The sequence below is a fragment of the Bactrocera neohumeralis genome, chromosome 4 (genome assembly GCF_024586455.1).
Source record: "Bactrocera neohumeralis isolate Rockhampton chromosome 4, APGP_CSIRO_Bneo_wtdbg2-racon-allhic-juicebox.fasta_v2, whole genome shotgun sequence".
Classification (NCBI taxonomy): Eukaryota; Metazoa; Arthropoda; class Insecta; order Diptera; family Tephritidae; genus Bactrocera; species Bactrocera neohumeralis.
Genome location: NC_065921.1, coordinates 41,545,552 through 41,562,473, shown reverse-complemented (window position 1 = coordinate 41,562,473; position 16,922 = coordinate 41,545,552). Strand labels below are relative to the sequence as shown.

General features: G+C 36.3%; 1 protein-coding gene across 1 annotated transcript in view; it reads left to right on the top strand.

Annotated features, from left to right (window-relative positions):
- LOC126755064 (transient receptor potential cation channel trpm) overlaps positions 1 to 16,922 on the top strand; it is a 316,113-nt gene that overhangs the window by 71,478 nt on the left and 227,713 nt on the right. Inside the window, exon 3 of the mRNA XM_050467362.1 lies at positions 7,298 to 7,560. The gene's annotated coding sequence lies outside the window, so the exon portion shown is untranslated. The remainder of the gene's footprint in view (positions 1 to 7,297; positions 7,561 to 16,922) is intronic.

Genomic DNA, 16,922 nt, shown 5'->3' with positions numbered 1-16,922 from the left:
TAATATGTTTACGGTTTTATCCGTACGCCCTTGTATCAGCGCGCACTGAATACTAGATCAATACCCTTTGTACATACGTATGGAGTTTATGTGCATATAGTATGCGTTAAATAAATATGTGCAATTATGCTTGTTCTTGTTTGACAAGGAACAAGAAACTGCTCGGTAATCGCCAAAATTGGACTTTCAAGATGTGTATGTATGTATGTACAAAGGGAAGTATTAGTTTGAAATATTTAATTATCTCAACCAATGTTGTTGGATTTTCCGCACCGTTTGTTTATTTTCTCAACATCTCTTTATTAATTGTATCCTATGTTTATAGGTATACACGCATGTGAGAATATAAGGCAGTATGTAGAAATAATTCGCGGTTTTGTACTCGCGCTCAGAAATATGCACAAAAGCGCTAATGTATAATATATATGTATATGTATATATAGTATATATGTATATGTATCAATTTCAGCTATATAATGTATATAATCCGCTTGAGGATATGTATATATGTATGTATGTTTGTACTTATTCCCTTTTATGCTGTATTCTTCTTGCGATTTTTGCTTACTTTTTGGAAGCAATTCCTCTCACAGCCCAATAAGCTAAAGAGGTATTGTTCGTATAATTGGCAAGTGTCCCTCAGACAGGTAATGAACTGGAGCGGTATTGCCAGAATAATTTGAAAATATTGAATTTTTTCTCAGTGGGAATTGTGTGTATTGTGTACTCGAAAGTAAGTTTAAAAAGCAAGGAATAATTATTTGTTTAGTTAAATATATTTAAATATATATACATATATATATATACTGTGGATACATATATACATATATATTATGTACCGTATTGGATTCTAGCGGTACTTAAATTTGCCGCCGATTTAGAATTTTTACAAACCGCTTTTATAAACCGGGTTTAATTTCTTTCGGTTCTTTTATATTGACCGTTTGTGCAACGCTACATACATATATACATATAATAAATGAAATCAAAAGTGGAATTGATGCACTCACTCTGGTTTTCCTCAAGGAGTTTGGGTTTGGAGTCAAGGAGAAATCTGGTGAAAAGTGGTGTGTAGGTGGGATTTCCTTCCTACGCCGGCGTTCCGCTTTCTTGTATAAGTATGTTTGTTTACCAAGCAGCTTGTGATATCCAGAAGGAAGCGTCGGGTTCGTGAAGATTAGCTTCGGTGCAGCCGACGTTAACGTTTTCTCTTGTTTTATCTGTATTTAGGGTGTTTTATTTATTTATTAGCTTTGAGTTCGCGCCCGTATTATTGCACTCAGTGTTGGCCCGCGCGCACTTTTACCTATGGGTAGTGGTTTTTCTTTGTTTTTTTTCGTTTTTATTTAATGTTGATTTGTGCACATAAAACTTGTTTTAGTTGTATAACAGGTATATTAACACCGATTTCACTGCACTATTCACCTGTGGCGGTTTTTTTTTTTTTGTTTTATAACGTTTCACCAATGTGCCGTTCTTTTTGCCTCGAAGGACCATGTATTTTTCACTAACTCACCGTTTTTACTGTGCACTGCAAATGCTTTTATATGTTCTCACTCACCTTCACGATCACTACCAAATTTGTTTTGTGAAAAAAATGAAATTGGCGAATCGACGAATTGGTTTTAAAATGGGTATACGCGTGTATAGGTATATTGTATGTATTTTATCAGGATCTTCACAATTTGAATGTTAACGTTGTAAAAAGTAATAAGTAAGAAAAATGCTTATAACACTATGCACTGCCGAAAAACTGGAGATTAACTGCCGAATAAACTGGATGAAGAACTGGAGATTTAACTGCCGAAGAACTTGATATTGATTGCCGAAAAAACAGGCGATTTAACTGCCGAGAAACTGGATATTAATTGCCGGAAAACTGTAGATTTAACTGCCGAAGAAACTGGATGAAGAACTGGAGATTTAACTGCCGAAGAACTTGATATTGATTGCCGAAAAAACAGGCGATTTAACTACCGAGAAACTGGATATTCATTGCCGGAAAACTGTAGATTTAACTGCCGAATAAACTGGATGAAGAACTGGAGATTTAACTGCCGAAGAACTTGATATTGATTGCCGAAAAAACAGGCGATTTAACTACCGAGAAACTGGATATTAATTGCCGGAAAACTGTAGATTTAACTGCCGAAGAAACTGGATGAAGAACTGGAGATTTAACTGCCGAAGAACTTGATATTGATTGCCGAAAAAACAGGCGATTTAACTGCCGAGAAACTGGATATTAATTGCCGGAAGAAACTGGATGAAGAACTGGAGATTTAACTGCCGAAGAACTTGATATTGATTGCCGAAAAAACAGGCGATTTAACTGCCGAGAAACTGGATATTAATTGCCGGAAAACTGTAGATTTAGCTGCCGAAGGAACAGGCTATTAATTGAAAAACGCTCGTTCGAGGTGTTTGCCCACGCGTGCAAGTCGCGGTTAAAGTCGAAAGCGAAGTGAGTTGCAGTTGTCCTTTTGGTCCCCTTTTCTTTTCTTTTGTGTGTGGAATCAGCTGGTGTGATGTGGTTGGTTGGTGTGTAGGGTGGAATGTAAGCTTTGGTGGTTTGTGACGTGGGTATGATGAAGGTGCTTGTCAATGTTGGGAAGTTGATGTGGTGTGATCGTGTGGTGTGTGTGTGGATGCCTGGGGGAGGATGCTCATTTGTACAAAGGTGATGAGTGGCTTCTTCAGGATTTGGCGTATTGTGAAAGTCTGGTAAATGATTTGCCAGGTCTAAAATCACACTGATAAGGTCCAATCAGTTTATTGACAACGGGCTTAAGTCTTTCGCACAATATTGTCGGAAGGACTTTATACGCGATATTATGAAGACTAAATCCGCGATAGTTAGCTGAGACTGCGGGATCTCCATTCTTGAAGACAGGTAGAATACACTCGTATTCCAATCATTGAGCATGTATTCATTCGATCAAATCATGCTTAGCAGCTAAAACATGAGCTTTGTTGTTCTTAAGCCGCATTAGAGGTGGTTTCACCTCGTCTTGTTTGAGTGGCGGGACGCCAATATTGTCGAGGTAGATTGTTAGTGTGGGTTCTTCTTCGTCCGTCGCAGCATTGTTTCCGACATTTGGCAGGTTCGAGATGAGTTATCTCGACATTTGGAGTGTACTTTGTGTCTGTTATTAGGTTTCCTTTCCTTTACAGAAGCCAGCCTCGGATTAAAACATATTTGTTTGCTGCTTTAACTTCTGATAAAATTTTCAAATAGAACTGCTGCTAGCCAGCATCTCAAGCTCTTCGTACTCATGTCTTTCTGCCTTTCTCGTCTTTTTGTTGAAAATATGTCAATTTTCCCTGCCCTTTTCGCGGTACAGTTCTTTCACAGAATCTACAAGGTTTGCTCCAAAGTAAACAGGAATTTGAATCTAGCGCCTCCTGGTGGCGCCATCTATATATCGACTGGTACGTTTGAATCTGCTATCTTTATCGACTGTCCAGTGAGAATTTCATGACAATTCAAAGATTGGAAGTGAAGTTATTGCGTTTTAAGTGTCACTATGTTTGTGTTATCGGTGCGAAAATGAGCTTCGAACAAAGAGCGAACATTAAATTTTGTTTTAAAATTGGTAAAACTTTTACCGAAACGTTTGAATTGATGAAACAGGTTTATCGCGATGATTGCCTATCCCGTAGTAGAGAGCGCGAGTGGTTTCAACGTTTTAAAAGTGGTCGTGAAGACATACATAAATGACGATCAACATGTGGGCCAATCAAAATCCGTGGTCATCGGAAATTCCGTCGAAAATGTGCGTGAATTCATCAAAAATCAGCCGAAATCATCATTGAAATGCATGGAAATGGAATTGAATATTTCCAAAACATCGATTTATCGTATTTTGACCGAACATTAGGTCTTACGAAAGGTGTGTGAACGGTTTGTTCCGCACAAATTGACGGACGACCAAAAATTGCTTAGAATCTAACATTCGAAGGACATCATTGTGATCGATTATTTGCCCAAAAATGACATTTTGAGCCTTAACAACTCCCCGTATTCCCCTGATATGGCACCGTGCGACTTCTTCCTTTTCGAAAAAATGCATTTGCAGGAGACTATTTTGAATAACATGCATTGATTTTGCCGAAAAACCCATTTGTTCTCTTTTTTTTTATGTCCTGTTTACTTTGGAACGCACCTTGTACATCTCTGATAATGTGAAATTCTAATATAAAATTTTCCACTCAAAATCAATTTCTTAAAATTTTCTTTTCATAAAACTACTACTTTAGAAGTTATACGCAATCAGGTTTATTGATCAAGTGAACTGAACCTTCATTCAAGTTATTTATGGTACACATTCTGAGTTGCTCATACGTTATGGTGTACTGTTTGAAAGGAGTATATTCGATAAATAATTTTAATTATGTATAACTTTGAAATGATTAGTTTGACGGAAAAAATCATGAAGATCTTTTTAGTAGAGCTGTAAGTTTCAAATTAGAATATCCCTTTTTCAAAGTTGTAGGCTTATTTGTTTTAGAGTTAAAAGATTTAGTACAAGACATTTAAAAAGCTTGGGAAACATAAAATATTTTAGTCTTTTCATTGAAAACGGGAAAAAATATTTACTGCTTACCGAAGCTATAATACCCTTAACAAATACAAAATATTACTTACAAGAATTTGATATTAATCGTTCAGTTTGTATGGTAGCCATATGTTATAGTGACTCGATTTGAACAATTTCTGCAGAGATTCCGCCGTTACCTTGGCCAATAGTCCACACCAAATTTGGTGAATAGATCTCCTCAGTTAAAAAAGTTTTCCATACAAGGGCCTAATTTTGATCGTTCAGTTTGTATGACAGCTATATGCTATATTTGTCTGATGCTGGCGGTTCCGACAAATGCGTAGCTTCGTGATGAAAAAAAGACATGTGCAAAATTTCAGATCTATATCTCAAAAACTGGGGTACTAATTCATGTAATGACGTCCACCCTAATGTATACATATTCATGGATACTCATGACTACTGTTTACTAATGGGGATTTCCGCCTTGTTGAGTACTTAGTATGTACTAAGCTTGACTTGTATGTGCATATGCTCTAAAATATCTATTGTTCCCGCATACACTCACACACTCACTTATACAAACGCTTGTCTCAATTTCACCTGTGGCGTTTTCGTGTTTCTCAAACGCTGCTTTGTAAGTGTGTGTGCCTACAGTGTCACTTGCCTTACACTTCTATTCATATGTGCGTGTGTGTAAGGATATCTATGTTTTCATTAAAATTTGTTGCTATGTTCTTAGCACACTATCACACACGCTCACTGTGTCAATGAATGGCAGCACATTTGTAGCAATGCGTGAAATTGAGTTCCTCTGTATCTCCAAGCTGTGAGCACACAGGGAAAAAAAGTATAAAAATTGTTGCGAATTTATTTTCCGTTTCTTCTTCAACTAGTTCTCGTGCATGTATCCGCATTCGTACGTGATTTATGTTGAATTAATGTGTAGTTTTTTATTTATCTTGTAAGACCAATAATACAAACGGATACACGTACGTATAGACAGCTTATATGTACTTATCAAGAGGCGTTTATTAAGCTGAAAAATAATGAATATTTCGTTTTTGTTGTTTTGTTATCATGTTGAAACAGGAAATGACCTTGTGTTGCAGATTTGCTGAAAATTGCAATTTCATTTTTTGTTATAGAGTTTACTAAGTGCTCAGTATACTATATATAAGCTGATAGTATATTAAATTGAATGGATTTCAGCATTGGAGTAACAGCTTACACGGTAGCAATAGGCTATAAGAGTTCGATCTGAACAATTTCTTCGGAGATTGTAACGTTGCCTCATATAATAATCTATGTCCAATACCTTAAGGATATCTTGTTAAACAAACAAGTTTTCCATACAAGATTTTGATTTTGATTGGCCAGTTTGTATGACAGCTATATGCTGTAATCGCTCGATCTAAACAATTTCTTCGGAGGTGACACACTTGCTTTGGATAATAAGTAGTCCACGCTAAATTGTGTGAAGATAGCTCTTCAAATAAAAAAGTTGCCCATACAAGGACATAATTTCATCGTTCAGTTTGTATGACAGCTATATGCTATAGTCGGCCGATAACGGCGGTTCCAACTTATGCGCAGCTTCTAAAAGAGAAAGGGACGTGAGCAAAATTTTAGACTGATATCTCAAAAACTGACAAGTTCACGCATATACAGATGAACATCCACTCAGCTCATCACGCTGTTCATTCACACAAGTATATATGTAGACTTTATTCTTGTTTAGGATGTTAAAATCTTCAGAAAATCCATGAAATTTATTGTTATTGCCTTCCAACTCATTTTTGACATGAGAACGCTTTCTTGAAATGGTCGCTGTTTCACTCGAAGGCGATGTAACATCACGAATTTGTCAGATATTATCGAAGTTTAAAAAATTCCAAAATTTTTTGGGATGACCGTGAATTGAAGTTGAGTCGCTGACCGCTAATTGAAAATAATCGAAGAAACCTATTGAACAAATCGTTAATGAAAATGTTGGTTGCGCGAAAGCTTAGTACAAAGTGGGCGGTTCTTGAGTTCATAGACCAGGCAATATGTCATGTCTTAAGTCAGTGAAGACGATGATAAGATGGTATCAATTGTTCTTCGAAGTTCTTTCGCATCTACCGTATCTACGAACCTTGCGCCAGAAACATTATTCTGTCCTGAGTCCTCAAGAGAATGCTCGCTGAAAAGAAATCGCCGAGATGTAGGCCGGGTTTGAAACCAATTATCAGTTTTACCTACTATTGAAAGGGTGTGGAAAATATATAGCATTCAGTGGTACCTACGAGTGTTTAATAGTGAATCTTAATTTTGCGTAAAAAGATATTTTTACCAACTTTTCTGCCTGTCTGTTACAGGAGTTCAAGATATGTGTTATGTCTAATGACATCTAGCTCTAGTTTCATTTTAGCAAAAGTGAGCTCTTTTAAAAGAGGATTCTCTTCTCTTTTAACAATTAATGTTTACGAAGACGGGAAAAATCTGATAATCTAACTTATTTTCATAGCTCAGGTCGATCATGTTGAACACTGACGATTTCACTGGAATATGGCGGCAAAAATAGTTGGTTGCATAGATGAATTTCTGTTGAATTTTGCATTTTCAAAAATAATAAGTGGAAAGAAATGCCACACTGCGCTTTGATTATAAATTAATTCCACTGAAACAATATTTAAATTTTTTTTTCAATTGAATGCTTATACATGAATACATATATAAAGCGGCAAAATAACTCCTATCCTTTCTATTTACAGAGTTTTCAAATGATATGGTATCAACAGAAATCCCTGGAAACGAACGCAAATTCAGCAGTGACCATCATCAGCTATCGAGCAATTTAACCACCAATTAGATTTGTTGATCTGGTGTTCTTTCTCTCCAAACAATTAAACCTCCTAAATTGGAAATTATTTATATTTGATTGATGCGAAGTGAATTTATATTTCGTGGAATTCAAATATTACGACAAATCCGCTACTGACGTGACAAATCTCCAGGACAAGCTTGCAATTTGCAGGTATGTGATTTGATTAGGTATATACATATACTACTAAAAAAAAATAATAAACTATAAAAAGGTTAAAAAGTAGGTTGTTTCCAAATGAAATGTGTTTGACAGGCATCTGTTTTATACATACAAGTAGAGAATTTATGTTGAAATGCTACTGAGGGCACAAAATAGTAAGACTTTTAATATAATATTTGCGCGAAGAAATATTTTTTCTGGGTTGGTATGACATCTGCACCAAATCATCAAAATATTAATTTTGTAACATCAAAATAATCATTTGTGTTTAGTATACTCTTGTATTTCTGAAGTACATAAAGTGCATTCGGCGATTTTAACGATGAGGAAAATTATTCAACAAAGAAGTTCCATTAAGTTTGTGTGAGGAAACAAATTTCTGGTACCGAAACGTTTGAATTGTTGGAAAAGACCTACGGTGAAAATTGTTTGTCGCGAGCAAGTATTTTCAATTCGTTCAAATTATTCAAAGAGGGTCGAGAACGAGATATATACGATGAAGACGAACTACGTCCAGGACGGTCATCAACATTAACTGATGATCAAAAAAATAAAATGATAAAGTTAGTTCTTGAGAATAGACGATTAACAGTCAGAGATCTTACTGGTATCGTTGGACCTTCGGAGGGATCGGTGTAACCCATTTTGAATGATCATTTAGGCCTAAGAAAAGTAAATGGACGATTGGATCCGAAATCACTCAATTTTTGCGAAAATCAGCGTCGCATTAACGCTTTTCCGACTACCAGAATGTCAAAAAGCCAATTATTACTGGCGATGGGTCTTGGATCTATGCTTAAGACGTGCTAAAGGTGACTAGAAGCCGAAAACTCCACGTCAAATCAGGTCAAAACTCACGGTTATGTCGACAGTTTTCTTCGATTGTCAAGGTGTGGTGCTCTGCTAGTGTTTCTGACCGGCCAAACTGTTAACAAGGAATACTCCTTGAGTTTTATGCGCCGTTTGCGCGAAGCTATTCGTAAAAAGAAGCCGGAATCATGGGCCGACAACTCATGGCTTTTGCACCACGATAATGCACTGTCGCATACTGCATTGATTTTTCGTGAGGTTTTCGCCAAATTTTTAGTCAATTGAAGACATTAAACGTGAATCGCCACGCTCATTGAAGGCTATTCCGGCAATAAGAACTAACTGTTTCTGGGATTGGAAAAAACGTTGGCACAAGTGTATGAGGGCCAAGCGGGTTTACTTTGAGGGGACGACATACATAGATTTTGAAGAATAAATTGAGTATTTTAAAATTATGAAGAAATTCTTACGATCTACTACTTTCTCATGCTTGTAGTGTAAATGAAATTGTTATAATTGAAAGCGGTATTGTTGCTATGAGTTCGTCGTGGTTGCTATGAGCAAAAATTCTATGAAATTATTCTATTAGTTATTGTCGCTCAAGTAAGTGGTTACACTTTAAAAAGCTGTTACTCAAAAGGCATTTGAGGTATCAATTTTCAATTTTAGTATGCTATTTTTAAAGTCAAGTGCTAAGTTGAAGTTTGTGATATTCTGTAGTAATTTAGAAATATTTGCGAACTTGTACTTCAAGAACATATTAGACTGTATTTTTATACTCTCGCAACAAAGTTGCTAAGGAGAGTATTTTTGTTCACATAACGGTTGTTTGTAAGCCCTAAAACTAAAAGGGTCAGATATAGGGTTATATATACCAAAGTGATCAGGGTAACGAGTAGAGTTGAAATCCGGATGTCTGTCTGTCGGTCCGTCCGTGCAAGCTGTAACTTGAGTAAAAATTGAGATATCATGATGAAACTTGGTACACGTATTCCTTGGCTCCATAAGAAGGTTAAGTTCGAAGATGGGCAAAATCGGTCCACTGCCACGCCCACAAAATGGCGGAAACCGAAAACCTATAAGGTGTCATAACTAAGCCATAAATAAAGATATTAAAGTGAAATTTGGCACAAAGGATCGCATTAGGGAGGGGCATATTTGGAAGTAATTTCCTGGAGAAGTGGGCGTGGCCACGCCCCCTACTAAGTTTTTTGTACATATCTCGGAAACTACTATAGCTATGTCAACCGAACTCTATAGAGTCGTTTCTTTCAGGCATTTCCATATACAGTTCAAAAATGGAAGAAATCGGAAAATAACCACGCCCACCTCCCATACAAAGGTTATGTTGAATATCACTAAAAAGTGCGTTAACCGACTAACAAAAAACGTCAGAAACACTAAATTTTACGGAAGAAATGGCAGAAGGAAGCTGCACCCAGGCTTTCGCCCACTTATGGACCAAAATCCATATCTCAGGAACTACTCAACCGATTGCAGTGAAATTCGGTATATAATATTTTCTTAACACTCTGTTGACATGTACATGGGTGAAATCGGTTCACAACCACGCCTTCTTCCAATATAACGCTATTTTGAATTCCATCTGATGCCTCCTCTGTATGATATATACATTAGGAACCAATGATGATAGCGGAATAAAACTTTACACAAATACGGTATTTGAAAAATATGTAAATTACGGATAATGAATCTCGTTTATCACTTTATCATGCGAGAGTATAAAATGTTTGGTGACACCCGAACTTAGCCCTTCCTTACTTGCTAATATTTTTTTTTAAATCAAAAATGAAAGAGTTTATTCAGAGTTTTTCTTATTCCAAAGATATATATGTTTGCTGGTGAGAAATATCGACAACCGACTTTGACAACACAATTTCGAGAATAACGCATATAAAGATTTAGGTGTTTATATAGCTGAACTCAAACGCAAAAATGCAGCATTTAAGGCAATATTCTAGTGAAATAACGTAATGGAAAATCCATTTTTGAAGCCGTGAGACCCATGTCACAGCTTAAACCTGATACTCTGCTCATATCAGATGCTGAAAAAGCAGATACTGGTTCAAAAAGTTCTACAGTGATCACCACAGAAGAAAACATTTTTCGGAATGCGAAAGTGTTTTGTGAAGTAAAATAATATCATTATCCATAAACCAAATTCTTGAAGGTATCTACAAGTATTCCCGATTTCCACCTTGGAAGTCAATTATAGTGTAATTTTTCTATGTGTAATTAATAGAAGTATAAAATTAATGTTGAATTACAGTATAGATAAGAATAAGGGAAGCAGCAAAGGCAGAATAAACTAAACAATTGAAACAGAGAGAGAGAGAGAGAGAGAGAGAGAGAAATAGAGAGAATGAAGATTCTTCCTGCCTCTCTTCTTTTCAAAGATCCGTTTTATTTACTTTAGAGCTTCCTCTTAGAACTTGTTTACATGAAAGTTTCGCTGTTACAACTCAAAGTCAAGTGACTTTTGATTGAAATTTGTTGAGTATTTATCGGAGTGCCGAACTTTACTTAGTGTAAACACTAAAATTTATTTAATAATTGCGATTACTGGCAAACAACATTGGCATCGACATAATAACTGTCTGTTAAGGTAAAGTGAATCACTCGAGCTCGGCAATGGCTTATCACAATATTGACATATTCACTTAGCGTTTGCCGTTGTCAAAGCGCTCGAGCGTGTTACGTAACATGCAACACTGCACACTTCAAACAACACTTGTTTGCGCTACAACAAACACAGGCTCGATGTTAAAAGCAAAAATTACAAAAATATTTTAATTGCATGCACTTGAAAACCGGCATTATTTTTGTTGTGTTTTTTCCAACACTTTTACATATCAATTACAATTGTACCGTTATAATAATAATGCTGTTGCAACAACTCTTCATTTTGGCCCCTTTATTGCAACACAAACTGTTATGTTTTGTTGGCACTTATTGCCTTCATTTTCGCCTTCGCCTTCGCCGTCAGCGCTGCCATAGTTTTAGCAAATAAAATCAATTTTATGTTATGCAACAAACCAACAATGTTAAGTGGACGGATGGCAGTTGGACTTTGGGTATAGGTTACATGTATATAACTATATATATGTATATATGCGCCTTAGTGCCAATTTCAATGGTTTGTTAAATAACATTCATTTGCAACATGTTGCACATAAAGGACCTTGCTGTAATATTCGTTTGAACCCTGTAGGAAATTTTAAATGTTATATAATGCGGAAGCCTAACATATACTAAATAATAACGGTGATGGTATTGAAGCCATCTTACAGAAAAATGCCGCTCTCCTAAAGGTAGCGTCGTTTAAATTATAACCTTGTTGGCACGCGTGGACATTGTCGGCAGATTATTACTGTGAAGCCTGCTCTAAGGTTCAAGCAAACTAGTCCGAAAAAGGCCACACCGAAATTCTCTCATCCATAGCGTTCCTGAATCACTGCATCGCAGAGGCCACTCGTGTGGATTTTGCTTTGCTTACACATCGACGAAGGAGATGTGGATAGGAAGAAGTCGCTGGAAAAGAGACGCGGCGAGCTTTTTCACGGATCAGTCGGGCTAGGAAGAAAAATTGATGGAGATTTTTCTGTAAGGAGCTTCCCATCAATCTAAGTTTTAGGCTAATTGACTACTTTAGTGCTTTTCAGGCTGAAGTGACTGATACCAAGGTGGCGGTAGACGTACGCAACGGGGCATCCGGTTCACATCGAAATGGAAAGACTTGTTTCTCATATTACGTTCTAGTTCTACACGAATACAGCTGCAAGATCTCTTTGGCCTAAAGTAGAGTGCCGGAGACATACTAAACTACTTTTTTTAGCAAAGTTAATTTTACCACAATCGTAGGAGTTCTAAATAGACACTGTCCAATAGGCATTCCTGCGGTAAAGCTAAAAACCATCCCTACAACAAGACGCTAGTTGTCAAAGTTGTATTGATGTGGATAAAGTAAAAACATCTAGGCACTTTCTTCACCAATGTCCAGTCTTTGCTGTGAAACACCTTACATTTTTACTTTGAATATGGTTTACGAAGCTGTTACAGACGGAAGGAGCGTCGGAGACCCTCGTCTGTCTGTCTCTGCATATAGGCAAACTGCTCACAGAGTTTTTGAGATATCGTTCTGAAATTTAAGAACTGCCTATATTGAATTACTATATCATATTGCCAGCTACAAACTGAACCAATTTGTAACCAATTTCTTGTAAGAAAAACTCGAACATGTTTTATAGCATCGGTGAAATCAAAGTTAAAGTTTTGTTTTATTTCCTTTGCTGTTCACGCCTTTTTCAAACAATTTTGTGGAATTTCACGGTTGAGGAATCATTTTAATGATAGTGCTTCAATTGTAGTAATACTGGGAGCCCGTGGTCGGATCAAGTTACAAAAAACTGTTTCTGAATGGAAAAAATAATAAATAATGGAATGCGACGGTTTTCACTACTTCTAGTTCTCTCAGAATACGCTTGAATATTATAAGCCTGAACATGTGTTATTTGAGTTCGACTTCAGTTCAGACTAGATCTAGGAACTCTATGTATGAATATACTAAATAAACGCTTTATTGTTTTTTTCAAGAGGACTTTGATAATTCTGAGATTTACTGCTGTCTGAATTAAAATTCTAGTTAAATATTCGTATTTTATCAAGGGTATTTCCTTGAATATTAGTCTTCCTATTGAAGATCCCGAAAAGAATGAGTCACTTTCGAACAGCTGCTGAATACTTATCAAATGTCTCTTATTTTCATTTTATTCTGAACAGTTCGTTAGCTAAAGACCCACTGGGCGGCATGATTCACATGATTCAGCTGCTTCTGTGACTGATGTTAAGATTCTTTTTCGATTTTTCAATGTTTTTGTTTAAGGAAAATATTCAAATGAACTTTATTGCCACAAAAAATTAAAGTTTTTCGATAATTTATAGTGGAGCTTCTATAAGAAAATTCAATGTATTCAACTTCTCAGTTGTCACTTTTAGCTTCTGCCATTTCCTAACCCATTTCTCTAAGGGTCAAATACTATACATATGTATATGAGTATACACTAACATCAGCACACATAAATCTCTGAATTGGCGGTCATTGTTGACAGTCACGATTGTAAAAAGCTCCCTACTTTGGCTCGTCTCATTTCGTTTATTTCAGTGACATTCGCTGTAATTTGAGTTTTGTTGTTTTTTGATTGCCGCGTCATTGCGAAGTATTGTGGAGCAGCTAAAATCAAAGCAACAAACCAACAATGACCGGCAGAAGCAATAACTGCATAATAACGGACGTCAAGGGCATAACTGGTATGTCACTTGAAAAAGGAGCAGCAAAAGAAGTCGGAAAGGCTTCAGAGTGGCATGCAGTCGTATATAGTTGTGTCTATGTGTAAATAAATTGCATACAAAGCCTTATGCTTGAATAAATGAACGAAACTATGAAATAAACATCCTATTCTTCCAAGAACTGCTGCTGCCAACTCTTATTGGAAAATTTAGTGCGTAGAAATGCATAATTTCTGTGTAGATATTTCAAGAATGCTAGGAAGCCAACCATAACCTCCACTTACCATGAATTTTAAGCTGAACTGAAAATTTTAGTATATTTTAAAAAGAAATATGCGTCAAATGGTGGATGGATCCTCAGTGAAATATTATAGTTTTCTCATTTAATGATTCGAGAATAAACATTACGTCATGTATTATCGGGAAAGATTCCATCTCTGAATATTGACTGCAATGTGTTGGTTTATTTTTATTCGAAGAAAATGTAGATGAGGTAAAAACCTCTCCTGAAACAATGCCTTGAAAAGGCTACCAGCAAATATGATTGAACTTGTTTGGCCCAATCAAAATAGGGAGTATACTTTATCATGAACACAAGTATTTGTGTGGCACCATGCAACAAGGTCGTGAATTCATGGAAAACTTGCCTCACGAGTTGTTCATCCTATGTTTAAGACGATAAGGTCAAAAAAGTTACAGTAGGGCTCATAGGTTCAAAACCTATATTTATCAAACATTACTGGTGACGAAACTTTTAAATATGACAATTATGACAATGCCGTCGAAACTGCCCAACATTCAACAACGAATGGTGTGTCAAAAATGAATCGAAGCCAAAATTCGAGGGCCAAGCGTTGGTATGGGAATAATAAATATTTGTACCAACAAACGTGAAAATGTATTTTTTTCACTAAGCGCATAAAATCTGCGTGAGCTCTGGCAATGTAGAACTAACTGACATAGAATTGTAAAGTCCACCACTTTGTATAACCAATCAAACTAAAAGATTTTACATTTTATGGCCTGACCCCGCCGAAACACATGTTTTCCTGAGCCTACAGTTAGATGTTGGCAGTTACAATATTTAGCCTTCTTTCTACCAAACAGCGTTTAGATAACCATTACAACAACAACTGAACAACAGAGTTACGCCGAACGAGCAAGATTTATATATTTTTAGTCTAAAGTGTTTTTACTATACTCTTGCAACCAGTGGCTACAGAGTATTATAATTTTTTTCACTTTTCAATTTATTTTATTCCAAATAGTCTCCTTCAACTTCAATATAGCTTTTCGCACGGTCCAAAAGCAAGTAGAACGAGTGTTTTAGCTCGTTGGCCGGTATGACCGCCAGTATGTAAGTGCAAGCCTTTTGAATGGCCTTTATTTGTGGGTCAAATAATCGGCCACAATCGGTCCTTCGAATATTGGATTCTGAGCAATTTTTGGTCGTCAGTCAATTTATGCGGAACAAGCCGTGCACACAAAATAGTTCTAGTTCGTAGATGGGCGTAATCGTACCACTGCCACTGCCACTGCCTATAAAGTGCCATAACTAAGTTCTAAATTAAGACATAAAACTGATATTTGGCCCAGGGGATCGCAGTAGGAAGGGGCACCTGTGGGCAAAAAAAAATTGAAATAGTTGGCATGTCCCCGCCCTTTAATGTGCATATCTCCCAAGTCGCTTGAGCTACAACAACTGAATTCGCTCAGCGCAAATACTACAAGAACTCCTACCTGTAATGTAAAAATTAATGAAATCGGATGAAAACCCCGTTCACTAACGGTACTGTTCAAAACTACTAAAAGCGTAAAAAATATCCGCCGGAATGGTATGGCAAGGCTTTGTAAGAGCCGTTGTAAAAATTTGACGATGGGCGTGGCACCGCCAACTTTTTGGTGAAATCACATATTTCGGGACCTGACCTACCGATTTCGACTGAGTTCAGTACGTAGCTTTCCTTTCATATTCCTATGTGACTGAGCGAAAATGGGCGATATCGGACTACAACCACGTCTACTTCCCATATAACACAATTTTAAATTCCACTTGATTCTTTCACTTTCCGGTATGTAAATCAAGTACAATGGAATATAACGGGATTAGATCTAGCACGAATAGTGCTTGTAAAATATGCCACCACATCACCAAAAATTGTATAAACTGTTCAAGGATCCTAAAGTACCAAATATTTGAACCCAGTACCTATAGTTGACTTATGACATAAAATATCGGTTAAAGTGTGAGATATATGTATATTTTTAATTCAGGGATAATCCTTTCCTTGCAGCAGTATGTACGTCAAAAATGGGTTGAATCGAGTTAATAGTTCCCTTAGCCCCCAATATCGACCAATATGTGGGCTATCTAAATGAAAATGAGAGAGCGTCTTTCACTGATAACAGTGTATCTTTGTGCCTAAAATGAATAAAATTGGGTTAAAATTTTACCTAACCCTATATAACTAATATCAGGATTTTCGAACATTCGGCTGACTTTACTCCATTACTCCATATGATTGGTGATGGTGTGTGAGGTACTTTCTGAATTTCATCGATACTATCCCCAACTCTCAAATAATAAATAGGCACGATTTTTGTTTCTCTAACAAACCTTTTGTCGAATAATTCAGTCGAACATGAGCTATATATATACGATATATATAATTGCTTGGATTCCGATCCTTTGGTGGATGTTTTGCACCTTAAGGAATTTCCCTCGGTTTGATCCTGGCAAGTTTCAAGAGTATGAAATGCTTCTGTTGTTCTTGTTATATTTAATTTATTAGTCTTTTGCGATTTTTAAATTTATTTAAATCACTGCCACTGTCATTATAACATTTATTGCAAAGCGAATTTTCCAGAACCTTTTCTAAGAAACCTTTGAATTTATTTATCCAAAATTTTTTGCACATATAAGGGTACCTTTTAACAGTTTTTAAACTTAGTATTAATAAAAATATTTTTTTGGAAAGTAACTACCGTTGATCTCCAGGAGCTCCTCTCAAAAAAGACGTTTTGCGGTGACCGCTATATCTCTGAACTGGATCCTCTGAAATTAAAAAACCAACAAATATCGTTAAAGTATCGGTAAATCTAGTAAAGAAAATCGAAGGAGTAAGCAAAATAACATTTTTTGACAAAATTTATATATACATTATGTATATATTGAAATATTTATCTTTTGTGCAACAAAGCGCGCTCTAGCGGCAGTTTTAGGTGAAAATTATTAC